Below are 19,291 nucleotides of genomic sequence, written 5' to 3' on the forward strand. Positions count from 1 at the left end.
GGAGTCGGCGGCTGCTTCTGCCCTGCGCCGCATCCACCGCCGCCTCCCGGGCCGGGAGCCCATCTACCTCCAACACCCCATGTGCACTGCGGCAGCCGGGCGGCCGGGCAGAGGAGGGAGGCGGCAAGGGAGGCTCCGGGGGCGCTCAGCACCTGCCCAGCCGCGCGGCCGCCGGGGCGGGGAGAGGCAGCGGCGGCTGCAGCCCGCGCCTCCCTGTGCTCTCCTCCGACAGCTGCAGCGGAGAACCAGGGAGGAGGGCTGGGCGCGAGAGAGCAAAGGAGCAACTTCCCATAGCGAAGCCTCCAGCCACTGCCAACCACCCTCCACCGCTGCCTAGACCGGCCGGTGAGGGACTAAGTCGGGCGGCCGCCGGGCGCGAGGACACACGTGGTGGCGCCGAAGGGGCGGGGGATCGGCCCTTTGTGATGTCACCCGGGAGGAGGCCGGGCTCTTTGTGCGATCTGGAAATGGAAAGGCGTTCCAGGTCGAGCGGGGAGGGAGAGGGTGCCCCTTGGCGTTGGCTGAAGAAATTGCAGCTGCTTAGTGACCCAGGGAAACCGCTGCGAAGGAATTATGTATGCCCACCCCTGACCCAAATTGACTTATTTTTTCTAAGACGATTCTAAGTAAATTATTTCTGCGACCGGCGGCGATCTGTTGTTTTTTGACGCAGTGATTAAAAACAGCCCAGCACCCTAGAACACTCAGATCTACTGCGTGCCAAAAAATATACCAGTGAGCTGGTTCTCCAACCTGTCTTTTCGAAGCACCTAGAAAACACATGTATGCATGCATGCATGCCTGATCCCTCCCCAGAGATACTGATTTAATCGAAAATGGGGTGTGGCCCCAACATTGGGATTTTTTAAGGTTCTCCAGGTGATTTTACTATGGAGCAAACTCTGAAAACCTCTGGGCTGATGAACACAGTTAAGGAAATCCAGACTAAGGGCTCCAAACTCAGAGTCTGCCGTAGGTGGTCTTTGTGAGGCCTTGAAAGCCCTTGAAATGTGTGGGCAGGTGTATCCTCCTAATTAAAGGATCCAGTGTTTTGAATCAGATTACCACAGAGATGAGAAACATTTCTACCCCCAACCCCCAAAAAGTGTTAACATTTTTTAGTTGAGTTTCAAATGCCGTTGTGGGCGGGTGGAAAGGAAGTTAGCACACTGCTTCAGATGTGGGAACAACCAGAACATTATCTTGGATAGTTAACATCTACATTTCTGAATGTGAGATAGGACCTGGCATCCCTTTCTTTGTTTCACCTGGAGCAGTCCGTCTCTGGACCGTGACCACCATGTCTGGCGCGGTAGTGTTCATTATTTAGATACCTACCGCTCCCAGGATTCCGTACGGTACCTCCCACTTTCACTATGTGGTCCTCACTCGTTTGTGAGCCCTGTGGGGCTGGGCTTATTCTAGCTTTCCTTGACCCTTCTAGTTCAAGGTAAACACACTTTCTCAGTCACCTGCTTCAAGACTCACTACAAAGGACTCCTGAAGATAACCTGTGAACTTTTCATTTTTTGATTGACCTATTTGTGCTTTGATCGCTTCCCGGCCTTTTGGCTAAGATCAAGTGTTGTATCTGTTCTTATCAGTCTATTTGTGCTTTGGCCATTGTTGTGTGCACACTTGGAAGACGATTAAAAAAATGACAATTCATTCCAGTCTCTTATTTGAGACATCTGTAAGCAAAGAAAGGGATTAGCCATAAATATTAAAAGGGGGGGGAGCCATAATATATAACCTCTGGTGAAATTCAAAGAAGTTGTAGAAAATATTACCACTAAATATGTAGTTTGGGGGAGAGGGTAATGTTTGGACTTGAATGTCTCTAGTTATTTCCAGTTCAAACAAGTGACGGTTATTTATTGTATCTCCATATATAGCAGTTTCAACTGTTTCTTTAAAAATTTAAAGGACTGGTCAATATCATGTTTTTGTAAAAAAAGAAGTTACATAGGTGTAAAAAAATGGGTAGAGAGTGAAAGCTCTTTGTTTGTTGCTAGTTGATTTAACTCCTCATGACCAAACCTGGCTTTCTCAAAGCCAGATCTGCTTAATTTGCTCCATGAACTTGGGCAAATTTCAGGTTTAGATTTTGGGTTACTATGCAGGTGTTAGGAGTCCTGTTTTAACTATCTCTCTTCTTAAAAGAAGTTTGAATTGTGCTTTCACCACTTGCAAATTTTGTCATTTCCTGGTGTGGTATTGATCACATCCATTCTGAGGGGTAAAAATTTCACTCAATCCTGTCTGCTACTAACATATAAATAAATGTCCCTCTATCTGAGTCATAAATGAATTGTGGATAATATGAATCTAAATGGGATGTGAAATATTATTACTTTGAATTAAAATATATAAATGATCTTATTTCACTTCATAAAAATTCAACTATTGATTAACTCCTTGCCACATTGTCAGTATGGTTAGACATGTTTATTTTCTGGGAAAGGATGGAAATCCAATAACCCATAAGGATTAGCTTTGTCATATCTTTGCCACAATATGAGTCTCCAACTCCCATCTCGTTACACACATCCCAGCTTTGGGCTTCTTAAAAATTTCTGCCAGCACTACACAATTCTCCTAGGCATCCTGTTTCAAAATCATTATTGATTCCTTTCCCTCCATTAGTCATTTGCAGCCAATCTGCTTTTACTATCCTCCTATTTTTTACATTTTCTCTGTCTTTCTAGCTAAATCCTGAGTATGTATTTGGACACTGGAGAAATCACCAAAACTACCATCTTGCCTTGAGTTGTGCCTTATACTGTTATTTATCCTGCACACTTGGGGCAGTTCTAATAAAGTTTCAACTTTCAAAAATGGGAGGCTGCCACCCAGTTTTTATAATGAAAGTAGAAGTGGCCCGCATTCTGAGTAGTGACTGCTTTTTGGCCAATATCCTGAGCTGATCCTCGTAGAGGAATGGCAGAAAATGACAGGAATAGGTGTCAGCACACCAAAGGTACAGGAATCAACTAAAGCCAAGCTCAGAGGGAAGAAGGCCAAGAAACTTGCGGAAGCAATAGCAGGATTGTTTCATTGCAACATGTATCGAGTATCTGTTAGGTGTCAGGCGCTGTTGGGTACTACAAAAACAATCCTAAGTGATCCGTGGTAGAGGAGTTCACAGTCTCAGGGAGGAGAAATAACAGTACAGCAGGTGTAGGTGGCAAAGTTTGCTACTGTACCCCCGTTACAGTTGCACACCTGCTTCAGACGTCATGCGGCTGCTCAGAATAAAAGCCGACCCTTCCCAGCGTCCAGCACTGGCCGTGCATGCGTCTCACTTTTCAGTCCAGCAGAATTGTCATGTGTCTCTTCTTTTTTAAAAAAAATTTTTTTAAGATTTATTCATTTTTGAGAGAGAGACAGAGCACGAGTGAGGGAAGGGCAGAGAGAGAGGGAGACACAGAATCTGAAGCAGGCCCCAGGCTCTGAGCTGTCAGCACAGAGCCCATCGCAGGGCTCAGACTCACAAGCTATGAGATCATGACCTGAGCTGAAGTCGGATGCTTAACCCACTAAGCCACCCAGGTGCCCCTGTGTCTTCTGAAAAACATTCCCATTGGTTAGAACGCAGTTATCCATCACCCATCCATTCAAACTTTACTAAAACCTGCTATTTCTAGCTCAATGAATTCTGATCTGATTCCATATCAAAAAATTTACCCTTGCTCCTCCTCTGTATCCTTTCTGTCTCTTGCCTAGATGATTACACAACTCTCCTGATTGCATCTCTGCCTCTAGTTTTGCCTGGACCTCTCAGTTCTGCGATGAATCTCTTCACACCTCTTCACACCCTAAAAATGAGCTTTTTAGAACCCACATCCAATCATGTCTTTCCCTCGCCAAAAGCCTAACAAAGAACCCTCATTATGCTCAATTTGAAGTTCAAAGTCCTAATAAAACCATTCATATTCTGAACTCTGCTTATGATTCAACTTTCAGCCCTGCTACAGGATTGAGTAAACAAGCACAAATATAGCACACAGAGCCCTTACATCTTGTATTTTCCATGTCGAATGCTACCAGTCCCTACAAAGCCCAAGGTCTATGCACTAATCCCTTTAGATCACTGTGTTTCTTAACTACCTTGTCCCTGTGATTCTTCCAGACCTTTATTAAGTGGTGTGTTCTTTTCATTTCTTCTTCTCTGCTTTTGAATTCCTATGAATCCATCCTTTAGGACCAACCTCAAGCAGTATTTCATCTAAGAAGCCTTCTGTAATGTCCTCTCTTCACCTTCTCTACCCTCTTTTGAAAGATTTAGTTATTCCTTCCTCTTGCTTTTTCCCAGGCAGCCCTGGTATGGTATGTATGACATTATACTACAGTTAGCTCACATCTCTGTGTCCCCAACCAGATTTTGAGCTATTTGAGGCCAAAGTCTATATCTTACTCATCTTCACATCTCCATAGACAAAATTCAGGATATTTACCTGCCTGAATAAATATGTGTTGAGTGACACAAACTTGGAAAAACTTGACAAGCGGCAGAACAGTTAGCAAATACCAGATTGTACCTGTTCTTTTTCCAAGCCTTAATTTAAACATCCTGAGCTGTGTTATGTAACAACAGGTTTAATCTTATGTATTACTAAAGTGCCACATCTCACATATGGGTTAAACATTTTGTCCACAGGTCTGTTTCTTTCAAAAATTCATTTACGAACTTCCTGGGCTTTGGCCTAAGAAGGAATATCAGCCATTCAGCAACAGATTGCAAGATTAAGTGCATGAGCATGAGTTTGATCAAGTCTCCATGGTGACATTCTACAAAGAAGGCACTCTTGGATAAGATCAAATGGGAATAGAATTGCAAAGCAGGCACAGTTCCAGAAGCTTCCTTCTCTTTTGGAAGACAAGAGAGGGATGATTTGAAAAATAAAATAGCCTTTTGAAGGGATGACACCTTTGTCCCACTCCCAAGAGCAAGGAGGTGACTAAATTAGTTCCTTTCCTCGAAGGAGAGAATCCATAGCACTGGGAATAGTGGGGTTCACCTTGAATTGCCCATTATCCATGCACGTTAGGGCTCCACATCGGTCATGTTTTCATTTTGCCATAAGCTTCTTCACTCAGGGCCTTAAATAATTTTTCACTTCACGTGAGAGTTGATGAGAAAGTTAAATAATTTTATATTTAATACTTGTCATATTGATATATTTATAAGTACATCATGATATATTTTATATAACAATATATGAATACTTATAAAATATGCTTATATTTTATATTTAACATTTAATAGTTTATTGAAAGACAATAGGTTTGAGGAGGAACAGATATGAGATCAAACCTCTGTTATACCACTTACTAATTGGGTGGGTTTGAGAAAGTCCCTTAATTTTTTTGAGCTCCTCCGTTTGCAAGACATGAGACCTATCTCACAGGGTATATGAGGAATAAACAGAATAAAATATGTAAAATTCCCCGCACGGTGCCTATGCTTTCGTTTGTACTCAATAAATCAACTCCCCTCCTCCAGTTCCCTTTTGAGAGGATAATCTTTTATAAACTACTCTAATTACAGAAAGGCTGGAAAGTATAATATTTCTTCCTAGACACATTAGAATTTGGGGTTGGGACAAATAGGAAATTGCTTACTCTGTTAGGATGCGAAGTGGTGTCAAGAAAGGTGCAACAGGCAATCTGATTTCCGGTCTTGACTAAGTAGTTATGGTGGGCACACTCTGGCTTGGTCCTCACCGCTCCGTGGCCGTCAGGCTCTTTTCTTTTACTTCTATCTCCCTCAAATCCTCTCTTTCCCACCTTGGCCCCTTCGTCCTCATCAGATCTCCATGATGATCACAGTTCTGTAATGTGAGCTTCCTGTTATTAGTCAGCCGTGCGGATTTGGACAAGTCACTGCCCTCCTCTGTATCTGTTTGGATTAGTTTAAACTTTGTGGTGTGCAAAATGATAAATATGATCTAAGTAATCATTTATGATCCTTTCTACTACTAGGATTCTAATTGGCTCATGTAGCATACTTTCTCCTGGCCAAGAGGGGTTCAAGTTCTTTAAAATCAGAAGGCAGAGAAGACTGAAGAAGTATTAGGGGAGGAAGAAGTCGAAGCAGATGCTGGGAGGGGTGGGAGAGGCATGGAGCCCAGTTAGCTTCTGTTTAGGAGTTGCTCATCCATTTTGGCATTTTTCAAGTCATTGGTTTCTCCCCTGTCCTCACTTGCTCTCGCTGATGGACCTTTCATCCACTCAGTGACCAAGTTGTTATGGTGGGCACATTCTGGCTTGATCCTCACCGCTCCGTGGCCGTCAGGCTCTTTTCTTTTACTTCTATCTCCCTCAAATCCTCTTTCCCACCTTGGCCCCTTCGCCCTCATCAGATCTCCTTGATGATCACAGCTCTGTAATGCGAGCTTCCTCTGCTCCCTTCTTCGCAAGTCTGAAGCATTCTCTAACCTCCTCCTCCTTTTCTTTCTTTACTTCCACTTCAGTGCTGGAAGCACCTGTCCTCGGCTAGGCTGGTGCTTCCTTTTATGATCTTGACTTCGGCGCTTCTGCCTCTAAAATCACAACTCCTTCTCCCTCTGCCTCTCAAAAATCTCTTTTTTCTGGTTTTCCCATCCCTATAACATCCAGGGACCTTCATCCTTAAATATGTAAATAAATTAAGTAAATAAACATATAAACAAGATAAAGAACATTTACACCTCTCCACTTGTTTCCTAAATAAACCAACACCTCTTTTTGCAACTGCTGTTTTTTTGTTTCTGTTTTTTCTTTTTTAATGGTATCCACAGCCCTGGGTTCCCAAAGCATCCCTGAGTTGTCCTTTTCTTTGCCTTCTCTCTCACACCTCTCAACCTTTGCATCTACTTTGCTACTAAGACCTGTACTTCAGCAAAGTCTCTTGTGTCTTTGTATGTCTTTCCATTTCTCTCTACAAAGACTCTCATTGAAGTTGCTAACATCTTTGCTTAGCTGAATTAATTCGTTTGATAAATGGGCTACTGGTCTTTAGCTCATTTCCCCTAACACTCTTACACACCGCAGCCAAATTCTGCTTCCTAAATTACAGGTTTGAGTATTCCTCATATCTACCAAAGAACACTCAATGGCTCCCCATTGATTGAAAAATTAAGTATACAATTTTTGTTTTGGCCTTCAAGGTCTCTACAGTATGGTTTCATTCTCCCTTTTCCACATCATCCTCTACCACTCCCTTAGCTATGGAGAATAAAAACTTTTCGTCATTCCTAGCACACACCGAGCATTTTCCTAAGTGATTTTGTGTCGTCCATTTTCTCTGCCAGCAATCTCTACCAGTTGAAACCCTCAGTTAAGGCTCAGCTTAACATTTCACCTCTCTGATTTAGTTCCATTCAATTCAGCAAACATTTAGTGATGATTAGGCAATGTAAGTCATACAATGGTGAATAAAGGTGACTTCTGCCTTCAGGGGCTGGCAATATTATTGAGAGGTTTGATATCGGAAACATACAAATGGCCTTCAGATTTTTCACACTCTGCCCTAAATGCCTAGTTTAGAGCCTGGCACCCAGATTATGCAATGCATGTTTACTGAATGGCTAAATAATTAAGTGTTCTATGAGATGCAAACAGAGTGCAGTCGTAGAATATACAAAGCAAAGATTCATTTCAACCTGGAGCACATCAGGGAAGATCTAAAGAAAGAGAGTTCCGGGAGAGGGAGGCCCTGCAGTATAGAGGTTAAGATCATTGGCACCGCCCAAAGTTAGACTCGATGCCGGTGTTCAGAAGTCCACTTGCTTGTCAAAGGAAGCCAAGAGTCAAAGGGAGGAAGATAAGCAGTCTTTTGTGTCCTGAAGATTCCCACCTTGTCCCTGGGTCAGCACTCTCTCCAGAGTCCTTTCCAGCATCTTTTCTCTTCTCGGCTTCCCTACCCTTCCCCAAACCTTCCTAAGGCCTATCCCAAGAGGACCTCAAATTATTTTGCATGGACAAACCTACACATCGTAGGAAAGAAATACTTCACTCTTCATGTCCAGCCTTTTGGCTTCCTGTGTCTTGACATGCAGAACCTTGCCTTGCAGTTAGGCGCTTTGCAAAGCAAAGAGCAGTGTTCTCCTTTTGCCAACTTTAAGTGAAGAAACCTGATTCCATTTATGATGAGAGCAAGGAGAGGGTGTGGGGCACTGTGATCAGAGTGACACTAACCATCAGCAACGTGTATTGATCAGTTACCAGACACCAGGCACCACATAAGCCATTCACGTACATTATTTTATTTGATCCCTACAACAAATCTCTCGGGTATGTATTATTGGAGTCATCATCTCCCTTATATAGGCGGGCAAACTGAGTCTTCTAGAGGTTTTGTCATTTGCCTGTGGTCACATACCCAGCCATTGGTGGAGACAGGATTTGAACCCAAGCCTTGTAAGCTCACAGCTCACCTGCTCAGCCAGTATTGCAGATTCTCTCACAAAGGTGGGTTGTTGGTTGTAGAGGATCCCTTGGGAAAAAAAAGAGATATTGCAGAACCTCCCTTGATCCATTCTCTCAGCTTTTGTAAATGATAAGGGAAGCATTAGTAGCCTCTGGCAAATGGATGAACACCATCAGCAAGAGAAAACTGGATCCAGCATCATTTAAGCAGTGGAAATTTAGGTAACAGGATCTCATATGCCAATTCTCCACTCTACACATCCTGCCTCACCCCTTCAAAGGCCTGTGGGGTTTTCTAGATGATTGGTCTTTCTACCCTGCGTGCAGCAACTGATCTGAGGAAAAAGAATTTTTTTTTTCTCGAGACGAAATGTCCCCTTCTGATTAAATCTTTTGCACTTTTGTTCCTCACAACACTTATGATGTAGAGGGTCCTGGAGGGAGTGCCCTACAGGTCTTAGTGCAGTTTTGAACTTCAATACTTGCAGAAGTCTGTCGCAAACTTGCCAAAGATCATTTGAAAGTTTCATTTTTAAACTTTGTACTGTTACTACATGGTTTAGTCTTTGAAATAATACACATTTCATTTGAATTTTGGACCCTACTGAAAGTGGCAAACATTGACCAGAACACCAAAGAAAATTAAACCAGTGATTGTTCAAAATTCACCAAGTTGCGTAAAGGTAAAATACTTGAAATGATAACCCTTTCAAACGATTCATTATTGTTGGTAACACATATGCTTTTCCAGTAATTAAAGCTTAAACCCACAGCTTTAACTTTGGGACATCCTGTACATATTGTGCCTTAGGTCAGTTGAAGTCATTTGCTTGAACCTGAAGTCATTTCCCAAGCAACATGGACAACCAGAATGTGCTTGGAAAATAACCATTTCACTGAAGTATTTAAAGTACTTAAAAGGCTTAGTTTAACCAAAAATGTTGTCACTGTGCGGTTCTGAGCCATCCGTCTTCACAGCACTAAAGCTATATAAAGATTTCATAACGAAGAGCACAATAGATACTTGTATTTTAAAGTAGTTATTTCTAGAAATGATTTATGAACAGTGTTATTTGAAAATCCATCCTACTTACATGTCTATTCCATGAATCAGTTAAACTCTGTCTTTAACACAGAGCTGTTTACTGTTTTAAAAAGTAAGGATTGAAAAAAAAAAAAAAGAGTAAGGGTTGTAGGAGCACCAGGGTGGCCCAGTTGGTGAAGCATCCGACTTCAATTCAGGTCAGGATCTCATGGTTTGTGAGTTCAAGCCCCATGTTGGCGTCTATGCTGACAACTCAGAGCCTGGAGCCTGCTTTGGATTCTGTGTCTCTCTCTCTCTCTCTCTGCCCCTTCCCCACTCACACACTCTCTCTCTCTCTCTCTCTCAAAAATAAAGAAATATTAAAAAAAAACAAAAGGGGTGTAAATGACTGTATTAGTTGCTAAGTTGCTATCTTATACAATTTTTCTCTTTGAAGTAATTGTAAAAAATGAGTTTTGTGTTAAGGCTTTAAATTATTATTTTCCTTAAAAAATAATTTATCTGTTTATAAGCTGTGAAAAAATAACCACACCCTCATTTCTATTGCTGCTTTTTCAAATTCTTTTGTCAGTGGGCTGAGACAGAAAGATATGGAAGGCAGAGGACAGAATTGAAGGATGGGGAGGCAGGGTTAAGGGATGGAGTGTTATATCTGCAGAGCTCTGAGAAGGATATAACTTGAAATTTCAGGGGTCAGAAACTAGCCTGAGTGAATACTATATGCCAGACATTTTCACAAATGGTATCTCGTATTAATCCTGTGAGATGAAAATCCTTAACCATATTTTACAAATGAATAAACAAATCATCAGAGAGCCACGCAACTGGTTCAAGCTCACATAGCCAAGTGATGACGCTAGAGTCCTTCCCAGCCCCTTGGGGAGGACACCTGTTGGTGGCAGGGACAAAGGCACAGGCTGAGAAATGCAGCGCTATCCAGCTAAGGATCAGCTAAGATCAGAGGAGAATCTGGGCTCCATCTCCCCCTGACCAGTTGATCCTTGCTAAAGACAAGTCTCTAAATTCACAGTGTACATTGGCACCAGCCATTACATATCCAAACTATTGAAAGATTATCTTTACTTTCTTGCCAAGTCCTTGCTATCTATTTCTTTCAAATATTGATTAATTATCCACTATGGGCCAGCCATTTTTGTTAAGTTTTGGGTAACTGACAACAAACCAGACAGACCATTACCCTGCCATCTTGGAACTTACTAAGAACCAGATACAAATAAATACTTAAGTTGTTTTTGTGGGCCGAATTGTGTCCCACCCGCGCCCCCCCCAACTTATATGTTAAAATCCTAATCCCCAATACCTTACAACATCACTATATTTCAAGATGGGGGTGTTTAAAGAGGCATTTAAGGTAAAATGAGGGCATTGATGTGAGCCCTCCTCCCATATGACTAATGCCTTCATAAGAAAAGGAAATGAGGACACAGGTACAGAGGGAAGACCGTGTGTAGACACAGGGAGACAGCAGCCATTTAAAGCCAAACAGAGCTCAGAATCAACCAATCGCATGGACACCTTGACCTCTTACTTCTGGCCTCCAGAACGGTGAGAAAATAAATTTCTGTTGTTAAGCCACCCAGTCTGTGGGACTTGGTCATGACAGCTCCACAAACTGATATACAATACGATAGTGACAAGGCAAAGCAGAGAAAGATTGCAATTTCTAAACAAGGAAGACAATTTGGCATAAAGATCTACAAAAGGGAGGGAAGGAGCCAAGCAGGTGTCTGGGAGAAGCAACAATCTGCAGAAGCCCCGGCAGGAATGGCCCCAATGCTCTGGAGGAATCCCAAGAAAGCTAAGTGCTACTGGACGGAGGGAGAGAGCTCAGAGAGACAGGATCCTAGAGGACCTCATGGACCGTGATACAACATCGGCTTTTCTTTACTGAATCAAGAAGCCACTGAGCAGAGTTTCACGATCTGATGTGTGTTTGTCCAGATCGGTCTGGCTCTTGTGTTGAGGAAAGACCGCGAGGAAGCTGGGGTATCAGTTAGGAGGTTACTGAAATAACTCAGTCTAGAAAGGGCAGTGGTTTGGCCCCCGGCTGGCATCAAAAGTGCCAACTGTGCCCCACATCCTCATATCCTCTGTAGCTATAAAAACCTCAAGCACAGGTAGAAAGAAGGACAATTGGGTTTTCTGGTTCTAACTCAGCCTCTTTTTATGCATGGATGTCTGCACTGCATCATAGCTGTTGTGTTCCCCTAAGGTTCTATCTCTACCTTGAAAGTGGAGACTTCTCTTGTTCATGTTCATCTCAAAGCACCTGGAACAATGCTTTCCATATGGATGCCTGAAAAGCTTTTGGTTACTTAATCAATCCAAGATTAGCAGCATATCTAATCTTTTTTCTGACTTGATATAAAAATATGCTTGAAAACCTTCATATAAAAATATGTTGAAAAACAGAGAAAAATATGTTGAAAAATGTATTTGAAAATATAAATTCCTTGCCCTCAGGAATTTATATTCTGAAAGCGAGAGAGGGGAGGAGAGAGAAAGAAAGTGGTGGGGAAGGAGAGAGGTAAAATTAAGTAGGATCTTCCTGTCTTTTTTTCTTCCTTCCTTTTCTTCTTCTCCTCTCCTCCCTCTCCTTGTTATTGCTTTGAGTTTGTTATGACACCTGTTACAAACACTGACACGCTTCCTTAGAAAAATGTCAGCATTTTTATTAAATTCTTCTGGTATGTTTGTACTTTCAGGAAGAAGAGGAGGAGAGAGGAAGGGAGGAAGGAAAGTTTAAAAATAAAAGATGGAGAGTGGGCCCTAACTACAGGTTAGGAAACTTGCTAGATAAAGGCTATTAGTTAATGCTCCCATTTGCAAGCTACGTATTCTTATCCACATGTTCACACAAGAAAAACTCCCACATGAAGAAATGTAACTATGTACCTAAAATTATACAGTTGTTAAGTTCTAGAATTAAAACTGAACCCAGGCCTACAAGCCTATCTGAACTCTTTTTAAAAAATACACCAGAGTCGTGATGCCGGGGGGCTCACTCAGTTGGTTAAGGGTCCAGCTTCAGCTCAGGTCATGGTCTCGCCGTTCAGAGTTTGAGCCCTGTGCTCAGAGCCTGGTGCCTGTTTCAGATTCTGTGTTTCCCTTTCTCTGCCCCTCCCTTGCTTGCACTCTGTCTGTCTCTCTCTCTCTCTCTTTAAAAAAAAATAAATAAACTTAAAAGAAATATATATGTGTATATATATACACACTAGAGTCATGATATCTGTCAAAAACAAAAAAGTTACATTTTGTTTTTGTTATAATTGTTATAATTAATATTGGGTTTTACCTTTTCAGTCCCCAATTTTTACCAGTGTAATTTTAAATTGTAATTTTAAAGTAGGCACAAATATATACAGACATCTATTGCTTTTCTATAACAAACTATCAGAAAGAGAAATTAAGAAAAAGTTCCATCTAGGATTGCATCAAAAAAAAAAATAAAGTACTTAGAAATACTGGAAACTGTAAGACATTGATGAAAGAAACTGAAGACACAAATAAATAGGAAGCTATTCATGGATTAGAAGAATTAGTGTGGTTAAAATGTCTACACTACCCAAAGCAATCCACAGATTCAGTGCAATTCCTATCAAAATTCCAACAACATTTTCACAAAAATAGAACTATCCTAAAATTTGTACAGAACCATTAAAGACCCTGAACAGTGAAAGTAGTCTTGGGAGACAGGAACAAAGCTGGAGGCATCATACTCCCTGATTACAAACTTTATTACAAAAGTATAGTACCTAAAACAAAAATAGATATATAATCAGCATAAAAAAACAGATACATAGATCAATGGAACAGAAGAGAGGATCAGAAATAAACCCACACATATATAGTCAACTAACTTACAATAGAGAAGGCAAGAATGTACAATGGGGGAAAAGACAGTCTCTTCAATAAATAAACTAAATAGCTACATGCAAAAAGATGAAACTGGACCCCTATCTTACACATATGCAAAAATTAGCTCCATAAAAGTGTATTAAAGACATGAATGCAAGATATGAAACCATAAAACATCTTGAACAAAGCAGGCAGCTTCCTTGACGTTGGTTTTGGTGATGATTTTTTTGGGATTTAACACCAACAGCAAAGGCAGCAAAAGCAAAACTAAGCAAGTGGAACTACATCGAACTGAAAAGCTTGTCCTCAGCAAAGAACACCATCAACCAAATGAAAGACAAACTTACCAAATGGAAAATATTTGCAAATGATATATCTGACGAGGCGCTAATATTCCAAAATATATAAAGAACTCATACAACTTAAGAGCAAAGACAAAAACACAATCCAATTAAAAAATGGGCAGAGAGGGGTATCTGGGTGATTTAGTTGATTAAGCAGTTTGTGGGTTCGAGCCCCGTGTCAGGCTTTCTGTGCTGACAGCCTAGAGCGTGGAACCTCCTTCAGATTCTTTGTCTCCCTCTCTCGCTCCTCTTCTTCCTCCTCCTTCTCTCTCTCTCTCTCTCAAAAATAAATGTTAAAAAATTATTAAAAATAAAAGATGAGAACAAATGTTGGCGAGGATGTGGAGAAAAGGGAACCCTCATGCACTGCTGGTGGGAATGTAAGTTGATGCAGCCACTGTGAAAAAGTCAATACGGAGGTTCCTCAAAAAATTAAAAATAGACTAATGTCACAAGGTACCAAAGGTGTCGAGAAAACATAAGGGACAAGGTCACGGTGTTAAACACTCTTTGCCCGCTCATCATTTGAGGATTATTTTAACATTGGAAGAGATTTGAGATTAGATCAAGAGTTTAAAATGAATGTTCCCCTGGCTGTTCTCTCTCTCTCTCTCTTTTTTTTAAATTTTGTACGGAAACGTCGTTTAGAATTTCTTTCTTTACATAGCTCTGGTCGTACTTCCTATGATAACCTATGGGACAACATAAAATCAATAAAACCTTGGTGATTCTTTAAGCAAACAAACAAAAAGCAAAACCCTAATGCCCATTTTTCCTCCTCCACATCCTCAAAAGTGAACTCCGCAGCCCTCAGACGTTTCAGCTGCAGGATCCAGACAGGGCTGAGCCCCCAGATGGGGACAGTCAAGGACATCCACTCTAGCCCCTGGATCAGGAAGAAAGCATTAGCAGCGATGCTGTGGAAGCTGATTTCTCAGGGGTGATCAGACTCCTCCTTTGCCCTTGCCTCAGTCATATGCTCTCAACTTGTCCTTTTAAGTTCCCACCTCCTCTCTGACCTCCCCCTGGCACCTTACATGCTTTTGAGTCCCTCTTCATCCCCTGCGCCAAAAGTGCAAATCAGATAACAAAGGAAAACATAGGAGAGGTCAATAAAACTAGACAATGGAGGAGAACGCAACATTTCTTTTCAAATATAACAGAAAGAAGCAAATCCTCTAAAAAATCCTGACATGCAGTAGTGACTCATATATATTGGGGTTTGGAAAGAAATGTGTCATTTCGACTCTCCCAGAAAGGTAGAGCTGGTCCAATGGCAGAGGCTGAGATAAGAAGCAATGACTTGCCCAAAGGGAGGTACTGCCGAGTCCTGGGAGAATGCCGGAGGCTGCGGTCCGGTGTGCCTCTAGGACATCCAAGAGGGCTTCCCAGTGGAAAGGACAGAGAACAGCGCTCTGCTGAGGGCAGCATGGCTTTTTGGTTGAGAGGAGGAGGAGCATCTGTCTCCCTGATGAGATGAGCAGCTGAAGACAAAAATCCTCCAAGAAGACCCTCCCTTGGGACCCCTCCAGCTTCATCCACCACTCCTGTCCATGCCACACTCACTTCCAGGCTGTTCCACACACTCCCCAAGCAAGTCCTGCCCCTCGGGTTTTACTCTGGCTCTTCCCTTTGCCTGCCGATCTCTTTGTGAACTCCCTGGCTGCATCCCGGGCTCACAGGTCACCCCTCCGATATGTTCTCTCTAATTTCTCTTTCTAAAAGAGCAATCCCTTGGGGTGCCTGGGCAGCTCAGGTGGTTGGACATCTGACTTTTGGGTTGGGCTCAGGTCATGACCCCCAGGGTCATGGGATCAAGCCCCACGTCGGCCCTGTGCTGAGCATGGAGCTTGCTTGGGATTCTCTCTCTGGCTCTGCTCCTCCCCTGTTCGTGCTCTCTCTCTCTCTGGCTCTCTCTCTCCTCTCTAAAATAATAATTTAAAATAGCAATCCCTGTTATTCCCTCATCCTCCTTCCTGTTTTATTTTTATCAGCATTTTTCTCCAACTGGCATTATTTTTTATCTTTATGTGTTTATCTCATTTCCTGTCTCCCCCACAAAGAATGTAAGCCCTGTACTTACATGACCTTTTCCCCAAGCTTCTTAGCAGACCTGCTAAGACCTGAAAAAGATTCCCTTTTTTCAACTTGGCCACATAACGTTCACTCTGCTGTAGAATTCCATCACCGAGAGGGCGTCACATAAAAACTCTTCACAGTCAGGACAAATGTTCCTTGCAAGTCACTTTTTAATCCAGTTGGATTGTCTTATCCCTATTTCACCTTGTCTACCTTTTTTTTTCCTTCTACTTTACAAATTATCTCAAAGTGAATCATTCCGTCTCTCCCCTGTCTGTCTGTGCCCTGGTCTAAGTCAAGAGCTCTGCCATAATGCTGAGGACCCACTTGCAGAGGTGGGGTAAAAAAATGTAAGGCAGGACCTGCTGGCAAAATTGCATTTTTTGCCAGACTCACTCTGCTGCTTGGATGTGGGCACATCAGTGGAAGGTTGGGCTAACCAGGGATGATGCTTACAACAGAAGTCAGAGCGAGGGTGTTGGAAGTGTATACAATGGAGGCCTCACAAACGGTCTTGGAATTTACACTGGGGAGGTGGGAAAATGGGGACAGATGATGGATGGCTGTGGTAGGCTGAATAGTCTCCCCCCAAAATATCCACATCCTAACTCCCAGAACCTGTGAATATTGCCTTATATTGCAAAAGAGACTCTGCAGACAGAAGTTAAGCATCTTGAGATGGGAACATTATCCCGGGTTATCCAGTGGGTCATGAATGTAATCACCAGCATTCTTATAAGAGGGAAGCAAGAGGTCAAAGGGAGGAGAAGGCAGTGTGGTGACAGAAGCAGAGACAGGACGGACGCACTCTGAAGATGGAGTTAGGCCATGACGCTAGGAACGAAGATTGCTTCTAGAAGCTGAAAAAGCCAAGGAAACAGATTACCTCCTGCCCGACCACAGCCTCCAAGAGGAGCCGGTCCTATTGACATTTGATTTCAAAATTCTGACTTCAGAACTGTAAGAGAATAAATTTGTGTTGTTTGGACCCCACTGCCCACCAAAAAAAAAAAAAAAGAAAAGAAAAAAGAGAATTCTGCCTTAAGGCTGCTTGAGCGCCGTTACCTCCCAGGGTGTTCCCTGAATTCAACCAGGAAGCCAGTCTTCTCGAATGATCATCTTCATCATCACTATCCTTATTATTAGCATCTTCAGGCTCACCGTTGCTACACCACATGGCGACAGTGCTCACGTTTACTGAGCACTTACCTTATTTCAGGTTCCTCGACAAGTATTTTACATGCACTATCTAATGTCATATATATAATAGCCCTGTATGGAAGGTACTATAATTACCTTTATCTTAAAGATGAAGAAAACGAGATTGAAATTAATTTTCCAACTTCGACTCAGGTCACGATCTCATGGTTCATGAATTCAAGCCTCGCATTGGGCTCTGTGCTGACAGCTCAGAGCCTGGAGCCTGCTTTGGATTCTGTGTCTCCTTCTCTCTCCACTCCTCCCCCGCTCATGCTTTGTCTCTTTCTCTGTGTCAGAAATAAATAAAACATTTTTAAAAATGTAGAAAGGTAACTTTCTGCACAAAAGTCTCATAGGCTTTCTGCCAGGTAGATAAATACGCATGCTTCCTAGTCTATGGTTTGTCAAATTGTGCTAAACAGGGTTTGAGACTGGGAGTGTGTAGGGGAGGGGCGGGGAAGTGGATTTGGTCCCTCAGCATAACTCTTTCTTTTTTTTTTCCTTTAACTTCTTTATTAAGTTTGTTGCATAAAAGATATACATTCTCATATTGACAATTCTTACCATGAACAAAAGCAACAAAAATAGGGCAATAGCAAGATGTGCTTCACATATAAAGAATCATGTGGTAAGAATAAGAAATCTGGCCCTTTATAACAAAAAGTTGGGAAGCAAAATGTGAATAATCCCTGCATTTAGAATATACCCAAATGTGAGTGCAAAGACAGTGCACCCATAATACAGCTCACCAGTAGCTATTTTAATATCTGTAAGAGCTTCCGCCCAGGCTGAAGTGCTCACCGACCACAGAAAAGTGGCCACAAGAGTAACAACAAAGCCAATCATGGGAAGTTTTCGACTGTCCCGATACAGATTCGTATAACCAACATAGAGCAGGAGGGCAGCTCAGCAGACAAGAAGACAAAGACTGCAAACGTAACGTAGAACTACGCAGAAGAAGAGTAATCGCCAATAAGGACGTAATTCTTCCAATTTACATCACACACGTCTGCATCCGGAAATGCCTGAAATGATGCTTCATTCAACCTGAATGGATAGCCAAAAGCAGCTGTGATCGTTTTAGTTTCATTAGGTTTAGAACAAGTCACTTGAATTTCTGTTTTGCCCTTAAAACCTCCACAGGTGGCAAAAGCAAAGAAAGAAGCAACCCACTCGAGGACCTTGATGAGGCCGAGTGGCTCCGTGAGTGGGCTGATGTAGAGCCGAAAGGAGAACACCCTCTGAGGGAAGGAGAGGAGAGTCATGTTGCATAACTCTTCCTTATAACTGCCTTCCTTTTTGAGACTGGGGGTGGAAGCAGACACTCTATCAGAATCAACCTAGGACAGAATTCTGGTCCCTGATCCATAGCTCTGACAATGACTACCTAGGTGAGACCCCAGGAAAAATAATAACTGCCATTTTGCAAGTCTACCATGTTCCAGGCACACTAAACCGAATTTCTGATCTCCACAACTATCCTACATTGTAGGTGTTATTACTGCCATTTTATAGATAACTAAATCACAGCTAGGCTAAAGGATTTGTTCGAGGATACCTAGCTCGTTAGTAAACAGCTAATGTCAGATCCAGACCTGAGTCTAATGTCACAGTCCCTGTTATTTCAATTACACTAGGCCACTTTCTAATAGTCAACTCCACAAGCAGAAGCACATTGTCAGGTTTGTTGAGGTTTACACTCCGCTTTGACTTCAGTATCTGGTCTTGTCTTAATTTTATTTGGGCTTCATTGGATGCTGTGACTATTGCCATTCAGATTTCTGCTGAGCTGGAAACTTAAATAGAATCCTGGCCTTGAACATAGATCAGAGCTACCCCAGCCTTGGGATGGTTTTGTTGGCCATTTGGCCAAGCAAACCTTAGTATTTCATTCTGAGACATTCAATTTCTAGAGGGGAAGACGTGCAGTGTTTGGGGGCCATTATTCAACCATAGCATCAGGAAATGCAGATCAACCCAACCTTAGGCCAGAGTCCCTCCCTCCCTTCAAAATCTGGCTTTAGATTCCACATCTTTTCTCACTGTGCACTTTGTACCACCGCTGCAATTGGCCAAATTCATCAGAAATTCAACAATAAATAAATATGCAGTGCCCTAACTGGACTGGTGTCCCAGTCACCGTGCCAAGCTCCAGGGATTCTAAATTATACGTGCTACACCCAGAACCTGCAGAGGAAGAAAACAACAGTAATAGAGCAACAAGTTTAAAAAATTGCAAATTTTAGTAAGTTCTAAAAAGTAGCAACATTTTGAATGACATGGTCAGGTAAGAAATCTCTGAGGAAGAATGTTTAAAACTGAATCCCAAGGG

The 19,291-nt window shown here is 42.3% G+C and overlaps 2 pseudogenes; one reads left to right on the forward strand and one right to left on the reverse strand.

The window, feature by feature from the left end:
* Positions 1–333: 333 nt before the first annotated feature.
* On the reverse strand, positions 334–18,224 carry LOC115295235 (annotated as a pseudogene).
* LOC115297208 lies at positions 1,553–1,694 on the forward strand (annotated as a pseudogene).
* Positions 18,225–19,291: the final 1,067 nt, after the last annotated feature.

The sequence above is a fragment of the Suricata suricatta genome, chromosome 7 (genome assembly GCF_006229205.1).
Source record: "Suricata suricatta isolate VVHF042 chromosome 7, meerkat_22Aug2017_6uvM2_HiC, whole genome shotgun sequence".
NCBI classification, from domain to species: domain Eukaryota; kingdom Metazoa; phylum Chordata; class Mammalia; order Carnivora; family Herpestidae; genus Suricata; species Suricata suricatta.